At 44.2% G+C, this 19962-nt stretch overlaps 1 protein-coding gene across 2 annotated transcripts in view; it reads right to left on the bottom strand.

Annotated features, from left to right (window-relative positions):
- LOC126263140 (ATP-dependent RNA helicase DHX30-like) overlaps nucleotides 1-19962 on the bottom strand; it is a 304491-nt gene that overhangs the window by 231384 nt on the left and 53145 nt on the right. The window lies entirely within an intron of this gene.

Below are 19962 nucleotides of genomic sequence, written 5' to 3'. Positions count from 1 at the left end.
TCTGGATTAAAGGAGACTATTCACTGAAAAGCAGAAGTATTGAGCCATTGATAGATACCACAAAAGGAAAGAAAACATGCTAGCTTTCGGGGCAAGAGACACGTACGGGAGAGTGTGGGAACAAAGGTTACCGGAGATTTAAGGCAGGGCAATTACAGGACTGAAGGATGGATGTGATGTACACAACTCCTATATGGCAGTGGAATGAAGGATCTAGAGTGAAGAAGTTGAAAGTTGAGCATGTTATATCCAACAGCATGTTATGCCACTGGGTGATCAACTTTGTTCTTGGCAACAGTTTGGAAGTGACCATTTGTCCTAGTGGAAAGCTTATTCGTAATCATATTGACATAAAAAAACAGCAGTCTTTGCAGTGGAGATGGTATATGGCATAATTGCTTTCACAAGTGGCTCAGCCTCTGATGCAGTAGGATAAGCCTGTGACAGGATGGGAGTAGGAAGTGCTGGCCGGGTGGGTTGGGCAGGTCTTGCACCTTTGTCTTCCACAGGAGAATGGTCTCTGTAATATGAGGTTGGGAGTGGCAGTGGCACAGGGAAGGACTAGGATGTTGCATAGGTCGGGTGGGCAATGGAACACCATTTCAGGAGAGGTAGGATGGGTATTTGATATGTTGTATGTTATTTCAGGGCATGATGAGATGTAATCTAAGCTCTGATGAATATGATTCAGCTGTCCCAGTTCAGGATGATACTGGGTGACGATGGGAGCATTCGCGAGTAGCCAGTTTTTGGAACCGATACAAGGATTGGAGATGTGTGAAGATTGTTGACTAGGTTTGGGGGTAGTGCCTGTCTGTTAAGGTCTTTGCGAGACCTTCCGCACACTGGGTAAGCGAGTTCTCATCACTGCAGATACATTATCCATGGGGGGTTAGGCTGTATGGAAGAGATTTTTTGGTGTGGGAGGGATGGCAGCTGTCTAAATGCAGATACTGTTGGTGGTTAGTGAATTTAATGTGGACACAGGTGAGAATGGAGTCATCAGAGAGGTAGTCAATGTCGAGGAAGGTGCACACTGGGTTGATGAGGGATAACTGAAGCAGACAAGAGAGGGCGGTCTAAAGATTCTGAAGGAGTGAGGATAGAGTGTCTCTACCCTCAGTCCACATCATGATATCAATGAACCTGAACGAGATTAGGGGGTTGGGAGTTCTGGGAGGCTAGTTCCCTCTAGATGGCCCATAAACAGTTGGCTTAGGAAGGTGTCTGTGGCTGTGCCAGGGATTAGTCTGCATATCTTTTCTTTAAATGGAAATAGTTGTGTGTCAGGATATAGTTGATCAGATCTGTAAGGTATATGTTAAGTCATTCGGACTCCAAACCCACTACCTCATTCCTTTTACACCTTGCGAACTGCTACATGATAACTATTTTTCCTTTGAAGGAAAGCTATACAAACAAATTTGTGACACTGAGAAGGGCACCTGCATGACACCCTCTATGCCAAACTATAAGCCATCTACTGGAAACCTTCATAGCCCCCTAAAACTACCAACCTCTCATCTGGTTAAGATTCATTAGTGATATGATCTGAACTCAGGGCCAAGACAACCTATCATCATTCCTTCACTACCTAAAGACCTTCTCTCCCAACATGCAACCTTCCTGGATGCTGATGTCCATCTCTTTCCAATCAGATTTCCCATGCCATATCCTTCACTCCCCCTCCCCCCTTTACAATCGGCTACTAAGGAGTGCCCCTCCCTCCCTTCTGTTAAGAACCAGTATCATCCTGAACTGGGATAGTTGAACCATATCCTTTGTCAGGGCTTTGATTATCTCTCATCATATCCTGAAATGGGGGACATCCTACCCAAGACCCTTCCCAACCCTACTAAAGCAGTTTTCCATCATCCACTTACAAAACTCCCTGGTCCATTTCTACGCCACTCCCACTCCCAACCCCTTGCTACAGGGATCATATCCCTGTGGAAAACACAGGTGCAAGACCTACCTGACCCACCCACTTAGCACTTCCAATTCCAGTCCTGTCACTGGCTTATCCTACACCATCAGAGGTCAGGTCACCCGTGAAAACACCCATCTCATATATCAACTCTGCTGCAAACACTGCACAGCTTTTTGTGTCAATACAGACCAGCTGTCCACTAGGATAAATTGCCACCACCAAACAGTTGCCAAGAACAAAGATGACCACCTGGTGACAAAACATGTTCAATTTCAATGGTTCGTTCACAACCTGGGCCATCTGGATCCTTCCCTCCACCACCAGCTTCTCTAAACTATGCAGAGGGAAGAACAGTTTCCCCTTCCTCTGTCCTGTTCTGCTTCCCAACTCACACCTTCATTGTGCACCTTTCACCAATGCCTCTGGCACCTGTGCAGCACTTGCCTAGCCCTTGCACCTGCCACCTTTCCCACCCACGCACTTTCCTAGTCAGCAAGTTGGCTGCCTCCCTCTGAGCTGCCGAGCTGCCAGTCACCCAACCCATGCTCTCCCCCTGCCTCCTGTCTCCCTCTCCTGTTACCCACCATAAGTCACAACCTATCCCACCTAAAAATAGGCGGACCATGGAGCAATTACCCTAATGGGACAGAAATCAGTAGATAGGATGTATACATACAGACACACAAATGACTAAAATTTCAGAAAAATTGGATCATTTATTCAAGAGAAAGAGCTTGTTGCTCTTCATGACAAGCCATCTGGGCTTACCTTTCATGAAGATAATGCCCACCCTGTAATATCACAACCCTTTAGGATCCTACATCCTTTTACTAGTCTCATCCCCACTCTTCAGAAGAGGGCATATGTGTAATATCAGTATGCTGCTTTAATTTTGTCTTTTCAGGTTATCTGGATTCGAATACACTGAAGATTTTCTTTTGCAGTAAATTAATAATATGCATTGATTTAATCTATTGTTTTGACATTGTTTACATTGGGGTTCACCAATATGCAGATTGAAGGAAACATGTTCGGTTAAAAGCTCATGTATCATCACAACTTTTACATTATACAAACTTCAGGCACATGGTAGGAATAAAATTGATATTGCAATTATCGAGTAATTAATGATTAAAGTTCCAATGTTTCTAGTCATTGAAAGACAGCTATTTTTATGTTTTCAAACTAAGAAACAAATTGTATCCATAATAGAAATATGACATGATAATTTTTCTGTCAGAATTAAGCATACTAATGTTTTAATTGGTGTTAGTTAATGGAATTGTAATTATGACTATACAGAAATGTAAAGTTTTACTCATAGAAAAAACTTGTAATTTATAGTCTTAATAGAAACAGATTCTTTCTGGTCTTTGTATGAAATTATTCACTTTTATTTCACGTAAAATTCTGTGTAATTTGAGAAGATGTTTGTAAAAGTTTTAATTGTTATACCTAAAAATTTAATATGTAACAATGCCAGGAATTGTTTAAAATCATACAATAGAGGCAATTTGTATTCTGCCATATCTCAGTTGGAGTTCAGTTTGATATCAGTCATGAGACAGCATTAAGTCAATTTTGCATGTAGGGAGATCGCTGCCGAACATCTACTGTGCGAAATAAGACTCGTTGTGAACATGATTTCCTGAAGCTTATTTCTACCATTGCACAATTCCCGAGTGGCAATTCAGTACCATCAAGATGAACCTATGGCAGGCATTAAGCAGCAGCACCCTAAATTACCCTAGATACGTATTATTTATTTGGTGGAGGATATCCGTAATATGATGTGCTATTTGGTTTTCTTGTGTTAAGCAACAATACACATCCCAAAGTTCACCACACAAAAATAGTTTTTCGCCATGTTATCTTACAGCCCACAGTTTCTACTGCTTGTCTCTGTGCTCACCAAACCCTACCTTGGCCAGCAAGGTTGCTCGATCTCTCCCCAATTCAGAACATTTGGAGCAATAAGGATGGGGCTCTCCAACGAGCTCGGGATTTTAACGATCTAAAGTGAGAGACGGACAGGATTTGGCAAAATATCCCTCAGGACATCGAACAACTCTGTTGATCAATGCCAAGCCAAATACATGCAATGGACTGCAAGTGGACTAACTCATTATTGACTTCCTCTATTTTTGAAGCTCTCTCTCTTCAATAAATCATCCAATTTTTTGTAAATAGTAATCGTTTGTTTGTAATGTACATCACATCTACAGATTTCAGTCCCATTCGAACAATCCCTTGGTGGTCTTTTTCTTTTCTTTTCTTTTTTTTCCTCTCTCTTGGAGTGCATTTAAAGAATAAAGGTATAGTTATAATTATCCTATGGATATGGTCCTATGGTTAGCGACTCGTGCAAGAACAGATACGTAATAACAAAAAGAGTGACATGTTCAATGCACATCTCTTTCATATAAAAGAAAAGTAGTAACAAAAAGTAAACACAGCAGCTCATGGTATGTTTCAACATTCTTTGTCAATTTTAAGTGCACCTAATTCTACATCTACTTCGAGATCTACAGCTACATCGGTACTCTGTGAGCCACCGTACAGTGGGTGGCAGAGGGTACTCCTTACCACTACTAGTCATTTCCATTCCTGTTCTACTTGCCTCTGTATGAGTCTCGATTTCTCAAATAGTAACTTTGTGGTCCTTAAGCACATGTAAGTTAGCAGCTATATGATCATTCTGCAGGCAGCTGTAAATGCCAGTTCTCTAAAATTTCTCAATACTGTTCCTCGAAAAGAATGTTGCCTTCCCTCCAGGGATTTCTATTTGAGTTCCTGAAGGATCTCCATAATGCTTACATGTTATTTGAACCTAACGGTAACAAATCTAGCAACCTGCTTCAACGTCTCCCTTCAATCTGACCTGTTATGGATCTCAAACACTTTGGCACTACTCAAGAATAGGTCACACCAAATATCTATACGTGGTCGTCTTAACAGGTGAACCACTCTTTCCTAAAATTCTCCCAATTATCTGAACCAGACTATTCACCTTCCCTACAATGGTTCTCTCGTGCTCATTCTATTTCATATTGCTTTGCAACATCCCATTCAGTAACAGATTCAATGTAGGATATTGCCTGACATGGGGTAAAATATAAGCATGAAGCTTTTCAGACAAGGAAGGTGGCTGGATAGGAGGCAGACTTCAATGTCGCAAAATCAGTTGTGAGATGTTGTGCAACAATTGATAGATCTGTACAGAGACCACTTGGAAGGGCAAAACCCAGAATGGAAGACTGCGGCTAACAACTGTGGAGGGTAGCCCACACAGACTATGAAGGGATTGAAGAACCTAGAGAGGACACAAAGCGTACCCAGCGCACCCACTTGCACTGTTTGATTAACTAATGAACTTTGGCGCAAAGACATTTAAAGGTAATGAGATGGCAGAGGGTGGGTGTCACTTAAGATGTTGCAAGGAGTGACAATGATCATGGATGGCAGTGGAAATGGCTGTGATCCAGCACGGGACAGGCCAATGGTGAATGGGGCCTGTCAAGCAGGGAAAGGCAATGCCGGCAACACAAATTATCTTATTGGACAGATCATGTATGACTTCACTGAGACAACCTGACAAAGAAGGTGTAAACACAAAATAGGAAGTATATAGAGGCCAATCAGCACAACTGAAAGCCCAGCAGGGTAACCTGGTCATCTGGAAATGGGAAGGGAACGAGAATGTCAACAGGAAGTGGTCACAATCACAGGGGATATTGTGTGGTGACCAGTGTACAAAAGGAAAAAGGGGAGGGGAAGGGTAGAGACAAAGATCAATGGTAGAGAAAGTGCCAGATGCAGCACTAAAATGAGTATGAGAACCATCATTAAGAAGCCACAGGTCATAGTCCACAAGAAATTGTGTCAATGACGAGCCACCAATTAAGTGAAAAAGCACTGCCCCAAAGAGGGTGAAGAGCATCAAAATCACGAAGGAGGAGAAAGGGAGGGAGGAAGAGAGTAGTTGCTAAAGGAGAGCAGTTAGGCATCAGGTGTAGATCACCTGCCAATGAGGGAGATAGAAATAGCAAACCGTGCCCGCATATTCCAAGTGGACCAGGACGGTAATTGGTTCTAATGTGACACAAAGGGGGAATCCATGTACTAATAATGCCCATATGGACCAATGTGCCAACAACACCAGAAGCCCTCAAAGGGTTGACCAGGTGCCGACGAAGCACAGAACCCACAAACTGTCAGTAAGTGACCATCACTAAAATGAGATTCCTGGAGAATGACAGAAACTGCCAAGTAAAAGGCAATAAGGGATTGCAACTCGGTGAGGTGACAGTAGTACCCATTACAGTTCCACTGAATAAGCACAGAGCAGGTATCCAAATGGGAGGCCAATTGGGCTGGAACTAATCACATCACCAGGTCACCATCTGGCACCTAGGAGGACAGGGTAACATCCATAAGTAAGAGGTCAGGCTCAGGCTGCAAGTGGGGGGGGGGGGGGGGAGACATGACAACTCTGGGGACAATGAGAAGGAGGGGGAGGGGGAGGGGAGGGCTTGTCCTGGGGCTTAAATTTCTTCTTCTTCTTCTTCCTCTTCCTCTTCCTCTTCCTCCTCCTCCTCCTCCTCCTCCTCCTCCTACTCCTACTCCTACTCCTACTCCTACTCCTACTCCTACTCCTACTCCTACTCCTCCTCCTCCTGTGAGAAATTGAGGAGGGCAGGGAACGGAGGGAGAACAGGCTTTTGCAAGATTCGAAACAGCAAGGGAGGGAGCAACCTTTGTGCACACAGACTGTGTGTGTCCTGTGGCCAAGTTGTGGTAGCAGACCTCCGGCCAAAGAGATTACAGTGGAGGGGTCCCAGGAGGGAGCCCCATCACCAGCAGCTGCCAAGGAAGGGGGACACTTCTTCAGCTGGGGAGGGAGAGCAGCACCCAGTGGGGAGGGCGTGGGAACCACAGGGGAGGAGGATGGGAGGAATGGGACAGAGGTAAGGAAGAGGGAGGAGGGGAAGGACCTAACTGAGGCAAAGGTAGAAGTCACCGACACAGGGTGGAGTTGGTCACATTTCTGACAAGCCTCAGTGTAAGAAACAATCAGTGGACTTACACTCATGTACCTTCTTTTCCATCTTATAAGCTGGGTACTCTGGTAAGCGTGGAGAGTGACTCATTACAATTAACACATACAGACGGTGGAACGCAGGGGCTCACCTCATGGAGTTAGTGTCCACATTCACCATGTAGATGTGTTCGCTGTATAGTGGGAAGACGTGTGCCCAAAATCAAGCACGAATGTGCAATATGGGACGTACGGCTGCACATCAAACCAAGAAGACAACCTTGACCTTCTATCTCAAATGCCACAGTAGAGGTGCTGGTATTGGTGTGATTGTCCTTATGAACTTTCTGAACACACCAAACAAAACGAACACCCTGTCGTTCCAGACTGGTCTGGAGTTTCTCATCAGTTTGAATGATGAGGTCCCTATGAAAAATGACTCCCTGAACCATATTCAAAGACTGATGAGGAGTAAGGACATGGGATGTTGCCAAGATGATCACAAGCACTAAGGGCTGCAGAAGTAAATTTTTATCAACAACAAACTTCACAGCATCTTACTGAGATACTCCACTTCACCAAACTTGTCTTCAATATTTTCCACAAAAAATAACAGCTTTCTGGCAGTGAAGTGTCCCTGTTTGTCCTAGTGCAGACCAGGTAGTGACAAAAGTATTTCACCCCAAACCGGTGACCCTGGCCCTCGTCTCAGGGTGTAACCACGGAAGGGGAGGTTGCATGGTCATAGAAAGCACCATTAAATGATCCACTGCCCACCAAAGAGGCAGCTACAGAGATAAGGCCAGTTTTTGGAGCTTGATACATTTCATACGCGAAGCATCTGCCCTGATACCACCCACTTCAATCAGGAGTTCTCCCCAAGAGTGCCATCCAGCCACAGCAGGGACCGTCTGGCACTGCGGCTGTTGCTGGGAGTTCTGATGCTCCACGATGACAAGCAACCACTCCTAGGCATACATGGGGAGGCAACAGCTCAGGTATCAGAAGTGTGATCCCTGCGTTGCCATGGTGCTCAGCTACACGGTTACACAACAGCCCCAACGCACAGACTGCCTACAGATGCTGCTGACCTATTGGAGCAGAGGAGGGCTATGGGGGGGAGGGGACGAAGAGAGAAAGAAAGGGGGAGCGGTATCCTTGTCATATGTGCTACAGAGGGACTACTTCCCCAAATGGCTCACACTACAGAGAGAAAATTTAGAAGTGGAGATCAAACACCAAAGTGGGACCAAACATCAATAAGGAAGGATGAAAAATAAAAGGCAAGGGGACCAAAACCACAAGGTATACCTGAAACCAGGTGGAAAGGCAGGTCGTCACAAGTAAGAACGCCGAGAGAGGTGACGAACAGGGTACAGGGGAAGAAGCAAGGACAGGGAAGGGGAAGAAGCAAGGACAAGGAAGGTGGGGCACCGGGAAGGAAATGCAGCCTGGGAGGGAAGAATGGGCTGCAACAGCTCATAGCATTGTGAAGGCCATCCATTAATTCATGAAAGAACTGTAAACCCCTTGAAAGGACCATCTAGTTGTATAACTACTTACAAAAAACATGAAAACCATCATTTTTTAATATTTTCATTTCATGGGTAATGTTAAAAAATTAAACAGGTATGACACAGTAAGTAAGAAACATAATAATCAGAAGAAATATGAAAGAACAGGAGGGGGGCGAGTGGAAACAAGGAGAGCAGGGGTTCCCCAGAAACGCTAAGCACACTTGGGCACCAGCACCACCACAGACCCTTCCTGACACTCGCACACCACACCACACCACACCACACCACTATCACGATACGATGGGGACTACATGGGGGAAGAATACGAAAGAAAAGGGGAAACAAAGCTGTGTAACAGACCAGACAAAATGTAGGGGACAGATGAAGAACCTGGACAGTGTGGAAGCAAGGTCAAGGCCTCCATTACAAACGCTTTCGCTAACTGAGGGACTCAACTTTACAGGAAAATTCAAGGACAAACCTGAGAGGAAAAATCACTTCCACAAAGAAAACAGAGGACAGACGTAACCATTCAAGGGTCATCCACTAACATCTGACACAAGGAAGGTGGGGTGGGCATATTTAGTGCGAAGGGCCAAAAAGTGGGGGAAGTCCACAAAAATATGGATCCCTGTGAGTGGAGCCCCACAACTACAAAGGGTGCGACAGCTCTACATCTACATCCACACTCTGCAAGTCACCTGATGCTGTGTGGCGGAGGGTACCCTGAGTACCTCTATCGGTTCTCCCTTCTATTACAGTCTCGTATTGTTCGTGGAAAGAAGGACTGTCGGTATGCTTCTGTGTGGGCTCTAATCTCTCTGATTTTATCTTCATGGTCTCTTCGCGAGATATACGTAGGAGGGAGCAATATACTGCTTGACTCTTCGGCGAAGGTATGTTCTCGAAACTTTAACAAAAGCCCGTACCGAGCTACTGAGCGTCTCTCCTGCATAGTCTTCCACTGGAGTTTATCTATCATCTCCATAACGCTTTCACAATTACTAAATGATCCTGTAATGAAGCACGCTGCTCTCCGTTGGATCTTCTCTATCTCTTCTATCAACCCCATCTGGTACGGATCCCACACTGCTGAGCAGTATTCAAAGCAGTGGGCGAACAAGCGTACGGTAACCTACTTCCTTTGTTTTCGGATTACATTTCCTTAGGATTCTTCCAACGAATCTCAGTCTGGCATCTGCTTTACCGACGATCAACTTTATATGATCATTACATTTTAAATCACTCCTAATGCGTACTCCCAGATAATTTATGGAATTGACTGCTTCCAGTTGCTGACCTGCTATTTTGTAGCTAAATGATAAGGGATCTATCCTTCTATGTATTCGCAGCACATTACACTTGTCTACATTGAGATTCAATTGCCATTCCCTGCACCATGCGTCAATTCGCAGCAGATCCTCCTGCATTTCAGTGCAATTTTTCATTGTTACAACCTCTCGATACACCACAGCATCATCTGCAAAAAGCCTCAGTGAACTTCCGATGTTATCCACAAGGTCATTTATGTATATAGTGAATAGCAACGGTCCTATGACACTCCCCTGCGGCACACCTGAAATCACTCTCTCTTACTTCAGAAGACTTCTCTCCATTGAGAATGACATGCTGCGTTCTGTTATCTAGGAACTCTTCAATCCAATCACACAATTGGTCTGATAGTCCATATGCTCTTACTTTGTTCATTAAATGATTGTGGGGAACTGTATCGAACACCTTGCGGAAGTCAAGAAACACGGCATCTACCTGTGAACCCGTGTCTATGGCCCTCGGGATCTCGTGGACGAATAGCGCGAGCTGGGTTTCACACGACCGTCTTTTTCGAAACCCATGCTGATTCCTACAGAGTAGATTTCTAGTCTCCAGAAAAGTCATTACACTCGAACATAATACGTATTCCAAAATTCTACAACTGATCGACGTTAGAGATATAGGTCAACAGTTCTGCACATCTGTTCGACGTCCCTTCTTGAAAACGGGGATGACCTGTGCCCTTTCCCAATCCTTTGGAACGCTACGCTCTTCTAGAGACCTACGGTACACCGCTGCAAGAAGGGGGGCAAGTTCCTTCGCGTACTATGTGTAAAATCAAACCGATATCCCATCAGGTCCAGCGGCCTTTCCTCTTTTGAGGAATTTTAACTGTTTCTCTATCCCTCTGTCGTCTATTTCGATATCTACCATTTTGTCATCTGTACAACAATCTAGAGAAGGAACTACAGTGCAGTCTTCCTCTGTGAAACAGCTTTGGAAAAAGACATTTAGTATTTTGGCCTTTAGTCTGTCATCCTCTGTTTCAGTACCATTTTGGTCACAGAGTGTCTGGACATTTTGTTTGGATCCACCTACCGCTTTGACACAAGACCAAAATTTCTTAGGATTTTCTGCCAAGTCAGTACATAGAACTTTACTTTCGAATTCATTGAATGCCTCTCGCATAGCCCTCCTCACACTACATTTCGCTTCGCGTAATTTTTGTTTGTCTGCAGGGCTTTGGCTATGTTTATGTTTGCTGTGAAGTTCCCTTTGCTTCCGCAGCAGGTTTCTAACTTGGTTGTCGTACCACGGCGGCTCTTTTCCATCTCTTACGATCTTGCTTGGCACATACTCATCTAACGCATATTGTACGATGGTTTTGAACTTTGTCCACTGATCTTCAACACTATCTGTACTTGACACAAAACTTTTGTGTTGAGCCGTCAGGTACTCTGTAATCTGCTTTTTGTCACTTTTGCTAAACAGAAAAATCTTCCTACCTTTTTCAATATTTCTATTTACGGTTGAAATCATCGATGCCGTAACCGCTTTATGATGGCTGATTCCCTGTTCTGCGTTAACTGTTTCAAATAGTTCGGGTCTGTTTGTCACCCGAAGGTCTACTATGTTATCACCACGAGTCGGTTCTCTGTTCAACTGCTCAAGGTAGTTTTCAGATAAAGCACTTTAAAAAATTTCACTGGATTCTTTGTCCCTGCCACCCGTTATGAACGTTTGAGCCTCCCAGTCTATATCCGGCAAATTAAAATCTCCACCCAGAACTATAACACGGTGGGGAAATCTAATCGAAATATTTTCCAAATTATCCTTCAAGTGCTCAGCCACAACAGCTGCTGAGCCAGGGGGCCTATAGAGACATCCAATTACCATGTCTGAGCCTGCTTTAACCGTGACCTTCATCCAAATCGTTTCACATTTCGGATCTCCGTCAATTTCCTTCGATACTATTGCAATTTTTATTGCTATAAACACGCCTCCCCCTTCACTGACCAGCCTGTCTCTGCGGTATACATAAGATTTCATTACTGCTTACGTCTGGTTTTAGCCAACTTTCTGGCCCTAGTACTATATGGGCGTTGTGACCGTTTATTAATGAGAGCAGTTCTGGGGCCTTTCTATAGACGCTCCTGCAGTTTACTATTAGCACATTAATATTGTTATTCCCTGTTGCATTTTGCCTACTCCTACCTTGCCGCATCTCAGGAGGTGTCTTGTCGGGCCTAGGGAGGGAATTCTCTAACCTAAAAAACCCCCATGTGCACTCCACACGTACTCCTACCCTTGTAGCCGCTTCTGGTGTGTAGTGCACGCCTGACCTATTCAGGGGGACCCTACATTTCTCCACCCGATAGCGGAGGTCGAGAAATTTGCACCCCAGATCTCCGCAGAATCGTCTGTGCCTCTGGTTTAAGCCTTCCACTCGGCTCCAAACCAGAGGACTGCGATCGGTTCTGGGAACGATACTACAAATAGTTAGCTCTGATTCCACCCCGCAAGCGACTCTTTCTGCCTTCACCAATTCCGCCAACCGCCCACCACCTGTACCTCTGAACCCAGATGGCAGGAGTCATTGGTGCCGACGTGAACAACAATTTGCAGTCTGGTGCACCCAGCGCCCTCTATCGCCGCCTGCAGGGCTGCCTCCACATCTCGGATGAGACCCCCCCGGCAAGCAGACAGAGTGAACACTGGCCTTCTTCCCCAACCTTTCCGCTATTTCTCTAAGGGGCTCCATCACCCGCCTAATGTTTGAGCTCCCAATAACTAATAAACCCCTCCCCCCGTGTGCCTGCTCGGACCTTGCTGAAGGAGCAGCCACATGTCCACTCACAGACAGAGCGGGCGATGCCACACGGCCAGCCTCCAAATTTACCCTGTGCCGCGAACGCCGCTGAACCTGCCACTCCCCTTGGGGAGAGGGTGGCCCAACCGCGCCCGGTACCCGCGAAGATGTCTCGACAGCAGGGACAGTGGGTGAAGCATGTAACACCCAGGGTGTACCATACGACGCACCAGACTCCCCACTGCCGCTACACTCAAAGACAGCAGCCTGAAGACAGCTGACCGCGGCCATCAACACGCTCAGCTGTTCGCAAACAGTGGCCAGCTCCTCCTGCATTGGTACACAGCAGTCACACATCCATTGCAGAGTGCAAAACCATGGGTCAACCTATACTCTGTTCATCATAAGAATAAACCTGATGTGAACATTACACCATGTACTCTTCTGCGTTTGCTTGAATCTCATTGGATTTCATTTCACATGGAGCAGAAGCCTAGCTGTGACCAGTACAGTCAAATACAATTGTAGGTATACATTTTATGCTTTGTTACACACACGTAGACTGAACAATAATGCAGGACAACAGGTTTACCAGTGCATTAAACTTTGACAGAGCTGGCCAGCCAGTGGTCCAATTAACTTGCAATGGTGTGAGCATTTGGAGTTCAGATGTAAAAAGAGAAAAGCAAAGAAACAATATGACAAAAGCATACTGCAAGGATTTCACCGTACTGTTGAATATTGAAGCCAATGACGGTATCAAATACAGTCAGTTGTTAGCTAATCTCTTAGCTCCTTCGTTATCTGAATCCGAGAAACAAGTCTTAGTTCTGGAACTGTCATGTGCTACGTTGATAATGAGTCAATCAACAACAGAATCCATGAAGCCACCGAGGCGCCGCATTTTCTCCTCTTGTTTTATGAGGTGCTGCCCCTAGTCCTGCCAGTTTTCGGCAGTGACTTGAAAAAGCTGCATGCATTAGTTCCAGTATTTCTGGCAGCTTAACAGTCTTGTTATTTTTTGGGCCAAATCCCTTAACTTGGCTCCAGATCAATTCTGTTGAGTTCATATTGTAATGGTACAGCAGCAAATGTAAAAATGCAGCATTTGTACAGTGGGCTCGATGCTGTGGAAATTATTGTTTTCTGCGTTTCTACGACACTTATGTATATCTGTGGTATAAAACAATGGACATACTCCAAATAAATAATATTTAGTTTTTACCTTTTTGCCTTCACAAATTAGACATATGCTTTCTTAATTTAAGCAACCTTTGTTTAAGTCTTTCATAAAATATTGATAATCAAGAATTTATATTTGAAATGAAAACAAATTTCATGTGCAATATGTAATTAGAAGACATGCATTATTCATAACAAATGATGATGAATTTTACAAATACGAGATGTAAGTATTTCAAATTGAATGAGGAAAAAAAAAAATAAACAAATAAATAAATGAGTCAGGCAAGACTTGAACCAGCAAACCATGGCCTGCAGTTTATTATCAATCCACTATGCTACAGACACCGTTCTAAATACAATCAAAGTTATGATCTCAACTGTACGAAATACCCACCAAAAAACTTCAAAGCCAATTATCTCTGTAAATTTATGAAAAACATTAAGAACGATCTATTTCTCGGCACTTCTTAACCACGTTCCAAATGCGTGTTTCACTGTGGAACAGTAAGCAGCCTCAGACATTTTCATACTACGTATTAACAGTGCGACAATCTGAGAACAAGAGTGCAGAGGCTGTGACTACACACAATTTCTGAAATAAAAGCTACATAGCAAAAGCGTGATTAAGAAGTACATTTATGGCTGTTAGTACATTTGGATATCTTAAAATTTCATTTAACATAACTTAATAATAATAATAATATATCTCATACAAAGTAGGGCCTACTTCCAAGAGCATAACACCATCAGTGTACGTGTGCTAAGGCTTCAGATCAATCATCGCATTTGTGTTTGTTTACATCTTGTTTATTCTTATGATGAAGGGACTATAGTATGGTCAGCACAAGGAGAGCAGAGGATGGTAGATTCCCACCAGGAGAGGTGGAGGTGAGAATGCCACATGGTAGGAGTCTCCTTGATTGTGCAAAGTGTATCAGACAGGGGGTAGCATCCCAAGAGTAGGTCCATGATTGAACAAAAAGGGATTTGATGTAAAGCCACAAATCTGCTCCCAGAGGGGACACAGAAAAGGTGCAGGTGGCCGCCAAACAGCGAGACGATCAGCAAGTTCATTACGCGGGATACCTACACGACAAGGAAATCAACCAAATAAGCAGCATCTCCAAGATTTTTGGTGCCTGAGACCAAGGGGTGGCAAGAAAAACTCCAAGCGATAGCTTGAAGTTCACACATAACAGAACTCAGGTGGGTGAGGACCATTTAATGAAGCAGAGGGCCCAACAGGTGGCCATCAATTTCACATTAAACTCTCCACATGTGGCAGGCAAGAGATGGTGTTTCATGCCAACAGAAGACATGAAAGCATATCCCACATGATCAGTGGATTTAGGGCCATCAGCATAAAAAACAAAGACAGCATGAAACTCCCTTAAGAGCATTCAGAACAAATAACTGAACGCCATTGGGGCAATGGAGCATTCAGACCCGGAAGAGATTCATCCGAATCTGGGGCCAAGAAACCAAGGGGGTGGGGACGGGGGAGGTGGTCGGGAGAGAACATGGGTGAGGTTGGTTGGTTGGATGATTAAAGGGACTAAACTAAAAGGTCATCAGTTTTTTTCTTCTCAACGGGTAGGTCTACACGACTGTACATAAGAAATTGCCTACTGCACAAAACACAAAGGAAGAAAACCCCAAGGTCTACCACAGGTCAACACAGCTGAAATAAGTGACAAAAGAAGAAAAGGAGACAAAGGAAGACAAGCAGGCAAAATGCCCTATCTAGAGAGGAGCCAGAAACCCCGGAAAGTAAGAGTGCAATGAGGGGACATACATCCCTAGTCCCCACCACTTACCAGAAGTAAGAGAAATTGTCTAGGAAGGTTTAGCAACACAGACAGGGCAAGAGGATCACACAGAGACAAAAGATGAACAAGTCTAATAGACCACAAGAAAGGGTGGAAGAGGAGTAAAAGAATAGTTAAGGTAAGGACTGGGCTGGACCATCAAGCCGAGACAGCCGCAGCCCCATCTGGGCAGAGGAGGCAACAGAGTGCTCTGCCAACCTCTCAATCGGCCACTAAGGTCAAGTAACCATCCCTTAAAGAGAATGGCAAAAGCCCCTTTCACGAATAAAACATAAAACTAAGTGAGCGGCTGGGGTGTCTCCTAACATCAGGAGAACAGTGACAGGGAGATTAAGATTCTGCCACAGGATGGTTAGGTTGGAACAGTCCAGCAAAATGTGGACCACAATCAAACAGGAATCACACAACAACGGGGTGGGTCCTCACAAGAGAGGAGGTGACCATGAGTCAGCCACGTATGGCCAATACAGAGCCAGCAAAGGACAGTAGAGACCTTGTGAGAGGCTTGCATGGCAGAGCCATTCCGTGCTCCAGATTCCTAAAACTTGATGGCATAATACCAATCAGAGGTTTGTTCCTGGAATACCGATCTGAAGAGTCAGTTTACAGTAGCCAGTTTGGCCAAGCTATCAGCGAGTTCATTCCCCTGGATCCTGAGATGGCCTGGAGTCCACATGAAGGTCACTGAACATCCACATTGTTCAAGGGTGTACAGGGAAGCCTGGATGGCAATGACCAAGGGATGGTGAGGGTAACACTGGCTGAGAGCTTGCAAACTGCTAGAGGAGTCATTGCAGATGAGGAAGAACCCCACCGGGTCAGGAATGGATATGCTTAAGAGCACAAGAGATGGCTACCAACTCCACAGTGAAAACACTACAGCCATCCAGCAAGGAAAACAGTTCAATATGTCCTGTGTGAGTACATGCGAAGTCCACGTGACCAGCAACCACTGAGCCTTCAGTATAGACTACTACTGAAACCTGGGATGTGCCAAGGATGGAGAAAAATTGGTGGCGGAGGGCCATGGGAGGGAACAAGTCTTTTGGACCTAGCGAGAGGTCAAGACGAAGTTGTGGCTGAGGGAAACACCATGGAGGTGTATATGAGTGGACCTGGAAGAGAGGGTGGAAGAGGAAACAACTGGAAGTCAGAGAGCAAAGACCGGATGCGGACTGAAATCATAATCCCCGATCTGGGCCATCGGTGTGGGAGATGGACAAAGAAAAGGTTAGTTCAGATGCTTAGGAAGTTGTGAATGCAGGTAACATAATTGACAAGCTGTTGTTGGCACCTGATCTGCAATACCGGGACCCCAGCCTCCACGAGTAAGCTGTTTACAGGGCTAGTTCGAAAGGCTTCTGAGTCATGTCAAACCCAGTGGTAAATTGGATCCCGTCTCTACAATGCTGAGGGTGATGCCAAACTGTGTGCCGGACACTCATAAAAAACACATGATTATATTGGGGCTTTGTTAAGCTACAGAAGGGCAGTGCAATCTGCACCCCAGCCGGTGTTACTCAGGCAGCAAAGCGTATTAAGATGCAGCCACCAATTTCGCTTAAGCTAGTGAAGATGGCCTACCGATACTCTAAGACCAGTCCGAAAAATCAATAATTCTCCACAACGTTGAGTAGTTGGTTGTGAACGTGGGTAGGAAGACAAGGCAGGGGGATGGAAGTGTCAGTAGAGGGAAGCGAAGTGGAAACCAACCAGTAAATCCACCCCAGGGCAAGCAGCAGGCAGGCAATGGCCCAAAGCCAAGAAAAGAATAGCAGAGGCTGAAAATACTGCTTCGGTTGTAAATTTCTTTATTTTCACTCTACCAGTTTCCAACTATTATAAGCCCATCTTCAGGTGTCATACTTGAAATAGCAAAAGATGGGAGATAATTTTTACACACTGCAACACACACAAAAAACAAGGAAAACTCTAAAAAGATTTAAAAACTTTTAAAAAACATTTTGAAACTGTTGGTGGGGCTAGGTGCTGTGAAACCTATGTCAATGCGAAAGTGGCACCAGACAGTACTACAGACAACTACCTGGGTCAAGAAATACACAAATGATAACACAAAACTTACACTGTGCTGTGGTCCCCGAGCAGCACATGTACCAGGCACAGCGTGCTGCCTATGAGTGCAGAACAGGGAGTAGCAGATCTGAATGAGGAGACAAATTGGTAAACCAGAGTGGCAAAAGTGCTGCCATCTATTCCAAGAGAGAAGAATGTGGGGCCACCAGCCTGGCCATTCACAATTTGAATTTACAGGTTTACATTTAAAATGAAGAAAAAACAAAAAAATACATAAAACATACATTTAAAATGAAGAAAAAACAAAAAATTACATAAAAATACATGATATAAGTTAAAAGTGCATTATGCATAGTAAAGGAGCATATTGAACAGGTCGGTACAGAACTGTGGTAAAACTGAGTGGAATACAAAATTATTATATCAACAGTAAGGCGCACTAAAGCTTTCCTTTTACTTTACGGTTTGGGTGGGGGCAGAGGCATGGGTGGGGGCAGAGGGGGGGGGGGGGGCAGTAGTACAGGGTATCCCTGTAAAACTGGTACACTTCACATATCAGAAAGTTGAGTGCAGCTGTATGTTCATGTCAGCAGCAAATTCAGTATAGAATGCGATAAGGATTCCAATAGGCCTGGGGCCTATGTTCAATTTTAACAGTTTCAGTTGTTTCTCAACACCACTCACTAATACTTATTTCATTCATCTTTTCTGTGATATGATGGCTATGTTGGGGCAGTTCTCCTGGGATTTACTTTGTAAAGGAAAATTTGAAAACTGGGTTAAGCATTTCACCTTTTGCTTTGGTTTCCTCACTTTCAGCTTGTCTCGCACACTAGGGATTGGGCACAAACTTTGGTGGCCCTAACAGTTTTTCCATGTGACCAGAATTTCTTTGGGTTATGCGTAAGATCATTTGACAATATTCTGCTATGGTAATCATTGAAAGCATCACGCATTGCTCTCTCGACAGCCAAACAAGTTTCATTTGGCATCTCTCTATCTATAGCCCTAGCGATGTTTTACAACTATTATTAAGTAATCTCTGTTTCTTTAGAAGTTTCTTTACAGTAATTGTATACCACAGAGGTTCCCTCCCATTATGGACTATTCTACTAGGTAGATATCTAACCAGTCCATGGTCAACTATGCTTTTAAACTTGAGCCATAGTTCCTCTACGTGATCCAGCCCTGTGCCGAAAGTGTCAAGTCCCTCATTCAGATATGATGCAACTGACTTTGTATCTAGTTTACTGAACATTATCTTTCTGATTGTTTTACTTGTTCTTTATACTTTGGTAATCATAGATGCCACAACCACTTCGTGGTCACTGATACTAGATTCAATGTGGGCATCCTCAAAGAGGTCAGGTCTATTTGTTGCTATTAGATCCAATGTATCTCCATCTTGAATGTGGGGTTCCTAACTATCTGTTCTAGGCAGTTCTCAGACAAGGCATTTAGTATAGTTTCACAGGATATCTTATGACGCTCACCACTAACAAAACTGTAATCATCCAACAATTAATTGGGAAAAATTAAAGTCTCCACCAATGATTAGAGTATGACTGTGGAACATGTGTACAAGTGTAGTGAGGTTTTCTCTGAAGTTTTTACTTACATCAGGAGATGAGTCTGGTGTGCGACAGAAGGATCCAATTATTTTATGCTCATCCCTGATACTGAGTCTCACCCGAACGATCTCACATGCAGCTTTGATTTTTACCTCAATGGATTTGAGTTTCTTGTCTACTGCGAAATACACCACCTCCATTTCCCATTTGCCTATCCTTTAATTACACATTCAAATTTTCCCCAAAAATATCACTGCTATCTATTTCAGGTTTCAACCAGCTTTCTGTACCTAGTATTATGTGAACTTCACCGCTTTTCAGGAGCGGTTCAAACTCTGGCATTTTGTTACAAATTCTTCTGCAGTTCACCATTAAGATTTTAATACCCTCATCCGTGGGAGGCATTTCTTACGATTTTACACTGGTACTTATTGGTTTCATACTGCTTTCAGTGTCTGGATTGGACAGAGAATTGCCACATTTAAAAAACCCTTGGGTGAAAGTCACACACAGTCAGCTAGCATATTAGCAGCCTCTTATGTGTAGTGCACACCTGACCCATTTAACAACCCTACGGCATAAATCCAGGAAGTTGCAGCCTTGCTTGTCTCAGAACTTCCAAAGTCTCTGGTTCAGTCCTTTTACTCAACTCATAACCAAAGGGCCATGATCAGTTCTCAGGGCAATGTTGCAAATTGTGAGTTTTGTTGAAACTCCGTGCACAAAGCTGGTCTTCTCAAGCTATTCTGCCAGTCACTGGAATAATCTGAGAATGAC

This window comes from Schistocerca nitens, chromosome 6 (genome assembly GCF_023898315.1).
Source record: "Schistocerca nitens isolate TAMUIC-IGC-003100 chromosome 6, iqSchNite1.1, whole genome shotgun sequence".
In the NCBI taxonomy this organism is placed as follows: Eukaryota; Metazoa; Arthropoda; class Insecta; order Orthoptera; family Acrididae; genus Schistocerca; species Schistocerca nitens.
The sequence above is the reverse complement of the archived record's forward strand: the minus strand, read 5'-3'. Positions and strand labels throughout refer to the sequence as shown.